The 12,714-nt window shown below is 35.6% G+C and overlaps 1 long non-coding RNA gene across 1 annotated transcript; it reads left to right on the top strand.

The window, feature by feature from the left end:
• Window positions 1–5,982: 5,982 nt before the first annotated feature.
• Window positions 5,983–8,428, top strand: LOC112710362 (uncharacterized). The gene is made up of 2 exons (XR_011865368.1): window positions 5,983–6,091; window positions 8,013–8,428. It is a non-coding gene; the product is annotated as an uncharacterized lncRNA (long non-coding RNA).
• The last annotated feature ends 4,286 nt before the right edge of the window (window positions 8,429–12,714 follow it).

Genomic DNA, 12,714 nt, shown 5'->3' with positions numbered 1-12,714 from the left:
TTGGCTAAGAAAGCCATGACCAGCTTATCCCAAGAGTTCAGGCTATCTCTAGGTTGAGAGTCCAACCATATTCTAGCTCTGTCTCTTACAGCAAAAGGGAAAAGCATAAGCTTGTAGACCTCGGGATCAACTCTATTGGTCTTAATAGTATCACAAATCTGCAAGAATTTAGTTAAGAACTGAAAAGGATCTTCTGATGGAAGTCCATGAAACTTGCAATTCTGTTGTATCAGAGAAACTAATTGAGGCTTTAGCTCAAAGTTATTTGCTCCAATGGCAGGGATTGAGATGCTTCTTCCATGGAAGTTGGAGTTTGGTGCAGTAAAGTCACCAAGCATCTTCCTTGCACATCCACCATTGTTATTGGTTTCGGCCATCTCTACTTCTTTTTCGAAAATTTTAGTAAAGTCCTCTTCAGAGTATTGTGTTTTAGCTTCTCTTAGCTTCCTCTTTAGAGTCCTTTCAGGTTCTGGATCAGCTTCAACAAGAATGTTATTATCCTTGCTCCTGCTCATGTGAAAAAGAAGAGAACAGAAAAGAAGAGGAATTCTTTATGTCACAGTATAGAGATTCCTTTATGTGAGTAGAAGAAGAAAAGAATAGAAGAAGGAGAAGAGAAAAATTTGAACACAGAGGAGAAGAGAGGGTTCAAATTTTAAGATGAAGAGAAGAGTGTTAGTAAATAAATAAATAAATAGAAGAAGATGAGAGGGAGAGAAATTCGAAGATTGTTTTTGAAAAATGGTTAGTGATTTTCGAAAATTAAGAGAAGAAATAAAATTAAAATTAAAATTTGAAACAATTAGTTAATTAAAAGAATTTTGAAAAAGGGTGAGGAGTTTTCGAAAATTAAAGAGAGAAAAGTAGTTAGGTGATTTTGAAAAAGATAAGAAATAGTAAAACAAACAAAAGTCAATTAGTTAGTTGAAAAAGATTTGAAAATTAATTTTGAAAAAATAAGAAGTTAGAAAAGATTTTTGAAATCAAATTTTGAAAAAGATATGATTTGAAAAAGATATGTTTGAAAAGATATGATTGAAAAGATATGATTGAAATTTATTTTGAAAAAGAAATTTAGAAGGATTTGATTTTTTAAAATTAAAATTGATTACTTGACTAACAAGAAACTAAAAGATATGATTCTAGAATTTAAAGATTGAACGTTTCTTAACAAGAAAGTAACAAACTTCAAATTTTTGAATCAATCACATTAATTGTTAGTAAAGCTTTTGAAAATTTGAAATAAAGATAAGAAAAAAATTTTGAAAATCAATTTAAAAAAAATTCAAACATATAAAAGAAAAATGAAAAAGATTTGATTTTTAAAAAAGTTTTGAAAAGATAAGATTTTTAAAATTGAAATCTTGACTTAACTAACAAAAAACAACTTATTTTAAAAATTTTTGACTAAGTCAACCCAAAGATTTTGAAATTTATGAGTGAAATAAGGAAAAGATATTTTTTTGATTTTTTGAATTTTTAATGAGAAGAGAGGAAAACACAAAAATAACTCAAAACATAAAAATTTTGGATTAAAACAAAAGATGCATGCAAGAATACTATGAATGTCAAGATGAACACCAAGAACACTTTGAAGATGATGATGAACATCAAGAACTTATTTTTGAAAAATTTTCAAGAAAAGAAAAACATGCAAGACACCAAACTTAGAGATTTTTCATGTTTAGACACTATGAATGCAAAAATACATATGAAAAACAACAAAAAACACAAAGCAAGAAAATATGAAGATCAAACAAGAAGACTTATCAAGAACAACTTGAAGATCATGAAAAACACCATGCATGAATTTTTCGAAAATTTTTAGAAAAAATCAAAACATGCAATTGATACCAAACTTGAAAATTGACTCTAGACTCAAACAAGAAACACAAAAATATTTTTGATTTTATGATTCTATAAATTTTTTTGGATTTTTCAAAAATTATTTTTAGAAAAAAAAACGAAAAAGAAGAAAATTTTTTAAAGATTTTTTGAAAACTTTTTGAAAATAAAATAAGAAGAAAATTACCTAATCTAAGCAACAAGATGAACCGTCAGTTGTTCAAACTCGAACAATCCCCGGCAACGGCGCCAAAAACTTGGTGCACGAAATTGTGATCTCAAAGGCGCCAACAAGTTGGTACGCACAATTGTAATCTCAACTCTCTGTCACAACTTCGCACAACTAACCAGTGTGTAGAAACTCCACCGTTGAAAATACATAAGTGAAAATAAGGTAGGCATGGCTGTGAGGCCATCCCCCAGTGTCTAAAGGACTAACAATAATTAAAGATGTTCCAAAAGCTCGTCCAAATATCAAAATACAATAGTAAAACGTCCTATTTATACTAAACTAGTTACTAGGGTTACAGAAATGAGTAAATGATGCAGAAATCCACTTTCGGGCCCACTTGGTGTGTGCTTGGGCTGAGCATTGAAGCTTTCACATGTAGAGGTCTTCCTTGGAGTTAAACGCCAGTTTGTAACTTGTTTCTGGCGTTTAACTCTGCTTTGCAACTTGTTTCTGGTGTTTAACGCCAGAATAGGGCAGAAAGCTGGCATTAAACGCCAGTTTGCATCGTCTAAACTCGAAAAAGTATGGATTATTATATATTGCTGGAAAGCCCTGGATGTCTAATTTCCAACGCAGTTGAGAGCGCGCCATTTGAGTTTCTATAGCTCCAAAAATTACCATTTCGAGTGCAGGGAGGTCAGAATGCAACACCATCAGCAGTCCTTTTTCAGCCTTTGAATCAGATTTTTGCTCAGGTCCCTCAATTTCTGCCAGAAAATACCTGAAATTACGGAAAAATACACAAACTCATAGTAAAGTCTAGAAATATGAATTTTGCTTAAAAACTAATAAAAATATACTAAAAAATGATTAAAACATACTAAAAACTACCTAAAAATAATGGCAAAAAGCGTATAAATTATCCGCTCATCACCCTCCTAACGCACCTACTCAACACTAAGATCACCTATCATACAAAACAGACAAGCAACATGCAAACAGAAGAACCAATGATGAAGAAAAAGGACTTTAAAGCAGAAAGGGAAGGAATTGACATTTACCTGAGATAATTATGAAAACCTGAAAGAGAAGGAAACACATAGGAATGCAAAAATAACGCTCTGGAATGCTTGGGAGAGAAGAAGGTGAAGATAGGAGAAGAGAGAATGAGAAAGGAAGAAGAAATGCAAAAGGTTTAAAAACTGCCACTCAAAAGGCGCGAAAAGACTGGGGGCAAAATGGTCTTTGCGCATGGGGTTTCTCAACCCATTATGAGCACTTAATGCTCGACGCGAGGAACGAGGCGACGAGTGATCACTCTAGCAACAGACGAACACGCGCAAGGGGCACGTTCCCCCCACGGATGGCCGAACTCGCGACAACGCGCGAAAGAAGAGACAACACACCGCCAACAACCCTCACGACTATTGCTGGCGCTTGGGGGGCACTGTTGCGGCATTGTGGGCCGACCCGACATGTAGACCACCCGACCCGAACGGTCGGGTGCGAGCTGCTTAGCCACCGACCCGGACACGCGTCCTTGACAGCTCATCGCTACAGCTGTATGAGGAAGCTTCGAAGAAGGTGGGACTTCTCTGGTGGGACCCACTTCTGACACAGTATATATGAGGAGGGTCCTACCCCTCCCCCAAGGTACGACACCTACCACTTTATCCCTTTTTTCGCCTGCACACTAAACTGACAAGGGCGTCGGAGTGTCTTTGCAGGTGACACCCTCCTTTTACACCCGGAGCCCGAGAAGTCGTCTATTCCAATTTCCAGCACCACCCTCGCGACCTGGTCCCAGGCCACACCCCACCAATCAACTCGAGGATCTTCCCGAACTGTCCGGTACCCAAACTGCCAAACATATACCAAGAATCAACCCTTCTCCAAAATTAAAGCATAACCACAATCAATACTAATATTGTCTAATAACACCAAATATTTAAGTCAATACAAATAACACAATATTATGCATTAGTTTAAAATTTTATGCATTCTAAGAATAAAAAATTAATTTATAGTCTTATAATGACTAATAACACAAAATTTAAGGTTTGCAATACTTAAATTCTACGTAAAAATAGCCATCATCCATCAATAATAACACAAAATATTAATTGTGTATGATGACCGGATCACCGGACTAGGTCCGAGTGACCCAAGCTATGATCCGATCTCAGTTTCACGCACTTCCCGTATTTCATTTCTTCTCTCCAAGTCAACTCCGAATCACTTCGAACTCGGGTCTTTATGATCCAAAATTTTTTGGGACCGGACCAAATTTTCGGGCCGGACCAAACATGCACACCCCTATAAATGAGAATGAAAAGATTGTTTATTGTAGTTGCTATTTTGATGGAACTTTCTATTCTTTCAATATTTGGCTTTTAAATCTAATAGTTGATCATGGACCATTATTATTAATTTGATACTTTTTATTACTATTAAGCATATATAACAGAGAAAATAGTAATTAAATTTATTTTCTTAATTCATGATGCTAAATATTACAGAGTAAAAGTATCACCATAGTAATTTGGTCATAATAATTTTATTTGACACGGAGAACAAGATATAAAAGATAGAAATATAAAATTTTATATTTTTATATTGTATTTGGTGATAAATTAAAATAAATTATAAAAATATAATTTATTCTTATTTTTCATTCAAAAATTTAATAAAAATATAATAATAAAAAATATAATTATAAAAAATATAATTATAAAAAATAAAAAACATTTTTTTGTTAGTATTTTTGTGTTTTTTTTGTTGGGATGGACACAAAATACATCAATTCAGTGTCCTTAGACACAATATCTCTATCCATGTCTCATCTGCTCAAACATAAATTTATATCTCTGTATTCCTATTTCAATGTCCTGTCTGTAAAAATAAACACAACTTTATCGACTTTACCTTCAACTTTTCTAGATCCAGCTCTAATAAAATTAAGAATAACAAAGAAAAATACGTATGCAAACAATAGACTTGTTTGTGTAAGTTTCTAAAACAAGATTTTTTTTAGTTATTTTTTTTAAAAGATCTTATAAAAAAAGTAAAAATAATTTTATATTTGGATATCTTATGCAATAAGATTTTTTTATCTATTAATTATATTTAGGTATAACAATATAAAAATATTTTTTTTATTTATTACATAAAAAATATCTTTTTTTAAAAAAAAATATTTTAAAAAAATATAAATTACAATTTTTTTAAAAAATATTTTTTAATTTTTTTATTTTTACTATTAAAAATTTAACAAATACATTAATAAATGAAAAAAAAATCTTTTCATTAAAAAAAAATCTTTTTTTCCTTTATCAAAATAACAATGCCCAACAAGCACAATATCTCCCAACAATTACCAGTTTACCACTCTTGTCATTTTTTGTCTGTTTGCCGTGGTTTTTGGTTGATTTTTGAAATTGTAAAATGACAACACTACCCTCACTTCGATTCTCACTTCTAAACCCCAAAACCGAAGCCAGTCCCGAATCAGCGCATGGTTTCCGTGTCCATCACCTTGCGGCTTCTTACGCAAACACGTTATTCGACTTTGGCATCACATCCAGTCATTCAGGTAATACATCTGAAACCAACTACTCATAGTATTAAAATGTTTTGAAATTTCTACTTGAAACTTTATTAGGGAGCAGCTCATAGGAGTGAAGTAGCTCAAACTTTTATCTTTCATTTGTATGGGGTTTTACTTTTACCGTCTTTTGTTGATGCCTGCTGATGAGGAAATATCTGAAAATAAAGTATTAAATCGAGGTAGGGAATCAATGGCGTGGAGAGGAAATCTTTCAAAGAACATAAGGGAGCTTCGGTTTTTGATGTGCCAGTCATCACCTGCAAGGTTATATTATTTACATTTTCTTATCTCTTGATTTGATTATGTAAATCTTATAGATAGTTAAGTAGTAATGAGTATTCTTTATTTTGTTATCTTCAGGACATTTGTGGAAAAGAATTATAAGGAACTGAAGACATTGAACCCAAAATTGCCAATACTGATCCGCGAATGCAGTGGAGCTGAACCCCAATTATGGGCAAGATTTGGTATCATCATTCTAATGTCTCATTCTTTTTCTTCTTATTATTATTTGAATTTAATTTTGATAGTGTAGAGTAGTTTTACACATGCATCCAATCACATAACCACGTCAGTAATAATAACTACTTTTTATATTGACAGCAAGAATGGTCTTCCAAAAGAACAGATGTGTGAATGACTCACTGTCAGTGCATCAAAATTAAACTCTCTATATTTGAATTTATCACCCTTTGATATGCTTTTCTGTTCTATATCATCATCAATGAGCCATTGAGCCCTTCTATCCCCGTTTGTTCATTGGCACAATATACATAACTAAATATTAATATACAATACTTTTTGCTTTTATCCTGAGTCAAGAATTCTCAACTTTCTTGCTTACACACTTAATGTATAGTGAGGCTAAAAGTTTTAGTTGTACTGGTCTTGCACAAAGATCAATCCACACCAACTAGTCCAATTACAATCACAATTAGCAATGATATTCACCGTCAATGAATTGTTCCTTTAATGATCATCTTTCACTAACCTTGTACTCATGGGCATAATAGGACTAGATCACAAAAAATATGCTCGAATTTAGACTGAAATTGCAAGAATAGTAAAATGTGCATGCCTCTTCTGGAGGCCAAATCTCTTCTATAGTTGCGTATTCAAGAAACTTAATACTCTCCCAAGTCTGGTTCATTTCTAACTTCTGAGATATTCTCCTCAATACCCCTCCCCTTACCACTTCTAAAATATTCAGCCTCCTCTGTCTAGTTGGTAGAGTTAGTTTCTATTTTCTAAATCTATCCCCATAGGGCCTTGCCCACAATTCACTCTTCATCCTGCACACTTGACAATTAAAATTGAATCCCAATAGTCTATGGCTAGGTATCTATAACTTCACCTGATACACAAATGGAAGATTTTAATAACTTGGTACATAGATAGTATCAGAATAGGTAATTGCAGAAATAAGAAAGAAGTCTCACCATCCTCATACCTTCACTTTAATGAAGTGCCTCTTTTTAGTTGGAAATGCTCATGTGGTCACTTCTCCTTGCATCGCTATTTTCCGTATCATGTGGCATGCTTGGTTAATATTTAACTAGCTCTTTGATTTACTCTTCCATTTTGGTGAGTTACCTCATTCCTACCGACTTGTTTTCCTTGCAACTCAATTTCGATGATTGATGCTGTCATTTGTGACATAAATACATACCATATTTGATAGAATAATTTTGTGGGGTTGGGTTTTACACCTTTTAAAACCCCTGGGATGCTCAATTTGTGGGTAAACAAACTGTTGTTACAAAACATAGTTTACATCTTCCTAATGACAAAAACTACCCCTTATTGTTCAATTTTAGATTATTTATTGAAAGAAAACATCATATTATATTCTTTTCTTAAATATCGGTTGACATCCTTCATCATGTAATGTGAACAAAATAGGTTTTTATAACAAATTTGATACAAGTCAAGAACCTAATGTAGGGAGTGATTTTTGCTCTTGCTAAGGCCCTGCTTATGTTCAGTTTTTTTAATTAATAATTTGATATTGATATAATTGCTATGTAAAATGACTTGGTTAACTACCCACATTCCACCAAATGTACACCAGATATTAGAATTTATGAAGAGACCTGCAATTCAATGCAAAGGCATCACCATACCTTTGGGGAAAAATTGCTGACAAGGAAATAGAGATAACAAATTCCCAGTTTCCTACCCTTTTTTCTCTGGATTTTGAGGGCATTAAAGAGTGCTTAAAGAATCCACTGACATAGAAAATGTGTATAAGAAATAAATCCCCATATTTCAGCGAATCTATTGTTCATCTATCTATGTCTATCGAACATCTTGATTATTTCTTGCATTATTTTGAAATAAGCACCTCTTTATGGCGAGCTCTCACTTTGTTCAATTTGTTAATGCTAGACTTTGGTGTTGAGAAAGGCATCAAATTGGAAGGCTTGTCTGAGGCACAGATCTCCAAGGCACTTGAAGATCTGGTGAAAGCCGGGGAGATTTTGAAAGCTTGATATTGCTACTTCTGAACTGTTTGGAATGGACTAATGCTCTCATGCTATACTTCTAATTACATTTGCTTATGGTTTATAATAAACCAGAGTTTTACCATTATTTCTAATTGTAATTTATCTAGTTTCATTCGGTCTCTATGTGCATCTTATAGTCACTTCAAGTATGATCATGTCAAGTTGAAAGTCTGGTTCTGCATGACTTTGCTGAGGGATTCATTCAGAACTCAGATTTATTCTGTTCACTTTGACTTTGGTTCTTATCAATAGTCTTTCTTGGTGAAAGATTGCATTGCCAGAGATGTTTTGTATTTACTGTAACAAGGGAAGAAACCGATTTATGTATTGTTTTTCCCTTTGAGTTTTTTTTTGCCATAAAGTTTCCAAAATTGATCGTTGTACACCATTAGCCATCACTCCCATTAGTCCCCAGCTACTATTCATTAAATATACATTTTAAGTTGAAAAAATACTTACATTTAGTAAATGTTTTTTAAGACTTTTTTTTAAAAGAAATTTATTTAGTTTAGACACATATATTTGTATTAAAAGCAAATATGAAATTATGAGAAGTAATTAAGCATTATAAACTCGTTAGATTTTTTTAAATAAATAAAATAAATATTATAATTACTGATATATGTAGTTTTGATAGTATTAACGGTTTTTCATATTTAATTTTATTTCATTTACAGTGTAAACGAGATAAGTATGATTGTATCTCATTTACAAGATATGGTACGCACATGTCTCTGCATATCATGTTTATAAACATGATGTCAAACATGCCTTATCTCGTTTACAGTGTAAACGAGATATGGCCAGTGTAAATCAGATAAGACTGAGTTTAGGTCGTTGACATAATAAACGAAATATAATAGGACAGACAAACATCTAGCTTCCATAAAAGGACCAGCAAACTATTGGTATTCTTCACAAAATTATCAAATCTTCCTTCTCTTCCGTTTTCCTTCCTAGAGCTTTGGAAAAAATGTCTAATAGTAGTGGTTTTTTTTGTTACAATGGTTTATCCCAACTGTTAGATGAGAAATAGTGACAGCAGAGTGATATTTGAGTGCGAGAGTCTGACGCTTTTTCGAAATAGAAGAGTGGATTTGTTGTTAGAACTAAAGAGTATGATATTGTCGCACGTTGGTGGTACGGAGCCAAAATAGGTTGGTCGAGTTGGGTATAGGATGCTAGCATCGATGGGGAATGAGGTGTTTCGATTTCATCTGTTTTGCCTCGATGGCGACGAGCATGTGCGCCTTATGTTTGATGTGCACGGGAGAATTATGGTTGAACAAGTGATGGAGCTTTCAGCGAAGGTTCGTGACATTGGTGGGGGCGGTAGTGGTACCTCAGACTTCGTACTGGATGACCCTCCTCTCGCACCACGTCCGTTGCACTATGCGAGTCCGGTGCAGGACATGAAAGTTGAGGGTGAGGATCGGACGATGACTACGTTGTCGATAGTGACGGAAGTGGTTCATCTGTGGGTGATGATGAAGATGAGTTCATACCAGAGACTCCCGTTGGGAGATCACGTCGATACTTGTTGCCAACTCCCAAACCAATCCCGGAGTTATCATCTGTGCCCAGCTACTACCACACATTGGACTTGGATGCGATGTATGAGAAAACTCCGTACTCGAACACGGGGGCCGAGGATTACAACACGGATGGTAGTATGGAGTTTGGAGTTGGTCATAGATTCAGGAGTAGAGAGGCAGTGCTGCAAGGTGTGAAGAATTACAGCATTCGGCGAAGCACAAAGTATCGGGTAGTTGAATCGGACCGGATGAAGTACCACGTACGATGCAGGCATTTCACGTACGGTTGTCCTTGGACCTTCCGGGTCACCTTCCGACAGAATCTCGGATATTGGTGAGTGTTTCAAGATTTTAGCTCGTCTTTAAAATCGCTGTTGTCATTTTGGTTAGATTTTAATTTGATGATACTTAAAAACTTTAGGGAGGTGCATAAATTTGGCAGACTGCATACGTGTCTAGCCCCCACCATGTCGTAGGATTATCAGCAGTTGGACAGTCATCTCATATGCAGACTCATCTTGCCGCTCATACAGTCAAGTCCATCAGTTTTCATCCTTGTTCTACAAAGTACACTGAGACAAAGCTATCACTTCAAGCCACCGTACAGGAAGGTATGGATGGCAAAACAAAGACAATTACACAGATATATGGTGATTGGGATGAGTCATACAATAGGGTGCCATGGTTGCTCCAAGCATTGCAGAGTTGTTGTCTAGGCACGTTATGTGACTTGAGTGCTGTGCCATACTATGATGGACACGTGATGGTTCCGGACTGCAGTTAGTTTGACAAGGTTTTCTGGTCGTACCCTCCATGCATTGAAGCGTTCAAGCATTGCAATCTCTTTGTCTCAGTAGATGGCACACATTTGTACAGCAAGTATGGAGCGATGTTGCTAATTGCAGTTGTCCAAGACGGTAATAGCAATATCCTACCTGTGGCTTTCGCCATTGTTGAGTCTGGGAGTATGGAGTCATGGTCGTTATTTCTATCCAATCTGAGGCGCCATGTCATATCGCAGGAAGGACTTCTTATTATATCTGATAGATTCCAAGCAATCAAGGCTGCGCTTAGAGCGGATGATAGCATATGGAAGCCTCCTAGGGCGTTTCATGCATATTGTGTTAGGCATATAGTTGCAAACTTTATGTCCCAGTTCAAGTCAGCTGAGGGCAAGCGATATCTCATTAATGATGCCTATACTCCTAGCAGTACTGGCTACAAGTGGTACATGTATGCTCTGAGGACCTTATCGCGTGAGATGGCTGACTGGGTCAGGAGATTTAAGAAAGAAATATGGCTGCAACATTGTGATGGTGGAAGTCGGTGTGGTCACATGACAACGAGCCTTTCCAAGTGCATCAATGCAGTGCTGAAGGGAACAATGTATCTACCCATTTCAGCTATAGTGAGATGCACCTACGAGAGGTTGCAGCAGTTGTTCGTCCGTAAGAAGCGGTTCACAGCCGGCGATGTCCGTCGTATCACGATGTGCTGCATGGCACAAGGAATGGTACGTCTATGCAAGCACAGCGGATCCCCACGAAAGACCGCTGCACCTCCTAAAGTTCGCCAACAATGGCAACCACCTGATGTGCACCTGATTGTTGGACTTGTCGGTCATCAAGTATCTACCAATCAGCAGCATGATATAGCACTTGGTGTACTATCGAAGGGTGGCCGGATCGGTGATGGCTGGCATCTACCAGATCCGGTCTCTAAACTAGGTCTTTTTTATGCTGAACGACTCCTTCCTTTGCGCACCATGCTGCGCTGGAAGGGGCGGTCTGACTCTTAGGAGCTCCTCCACGTACTCCCATGTCGGCCACTGTGTCAAGTCTGCAAGTCACGCAGGCACCCATCCACTGGCTCTCTGTCTGTGCGTAACCCAAGGTGGTACGTAACATCCTGCAGGGTGATGGTGCACTCACCCCATGGTAGGTGGAAAGTATGGGTCTCCGGACACCACCGCTCCAAAAATACAGTGATCAGGGAGTTGTCAAAGACAAAGTCGCAGAGCTGCACCGTATCACCAAACCCGACTTCCCTCAGGTAAGGGACGATGGCATCCGGGGGTGCAAGTGTATGACAGACTAACTCGCCTAGGCAATAAAAGGCGATGCCTTTGTTTAAAAGTAAAAAAAGTTCCAAATACAATACTTCAAACTAATTTCTCTAGCATGTTTAGATCTATTCTAAAAAATATAATATGCAACTCAGATAACCATCAGATAAACATCAGAAAAAATAGTATTTATAATTCCTATTTGCCAACTAACATACTTATCAAATTTTCACTACGAATAAACTTGACTTCTGCAAAATAAGTTGTCAACAAGTCTTTCCTATGAATAAAAAGTTCATTATGAATTAACTTAATTACTTATAAATATCTTAATCCATATTTGCCACTAACATACTCTGTGTTACCTAAATATCATTCAATATATCCTGTCTATTCACTAATTAAAAGATAATCAATTATTAATTTGAACCATAAAAGATAGTACCAACCTCAAAGTCGATAATTCCCGCAATGAGTCAGTACGCGTTCAGCCAATTTATGTCAGGGTTGTGTGCCATAACGTACCGGGAACTCAAAAATATCAATAAACTAGCCTAAGGATGGAGAGAAATGTGAGAAATATTGATCAGGAGTGGGGTCAGACAATCTGTTAACGAGTTATATTTATAGGCGCCAGCTTTCCTTATCTCATTTATAGTATAAACGAAATATGTAAACGAGATAAGTATGACCGTATCTCGTTTACACGGTAAACAAAATAAGGTATGTATCACATCGCGTTCATAAACGTGATACGTAGAGACGTGTGCATACATTACTATAAACGAGATAAGGTTAAATATAAAAAATCGTTAATACTCTCAAAATTACATATATCAATAATTATAATATTTATTTTATTTATTTAAAAAAAATCCTATACTCGTTAGTAAATTATATAAAATATTTTTATGAGTATATTATGCGAAGAGTATGTGATGTTTGTTACAATCTCATATTCTTTTAAATAAAATGGTACTATA

This window comes from Arachis hypogaea, chromosome 9 (genome assembly GCF_003086295.3).
Source record: "Arachis hypogaea cultivar Tifrunner chromosome 9, arahy.Tifrunner.gnm2.J5K5, whole genome shotgun sequence".
NCBI classification, from domain to species: Eukaryota; Viridiplantae; Streptophyta; class Magnoliopsida; order Fabales; family Fabaceae; genus Arachis; species Arachis hypogaea.
The sequence above is the reverse complement of the archived record's forward strand: the minus strand, read 5'-3'. Positions and strand labels throughout refer to the sequence as shown.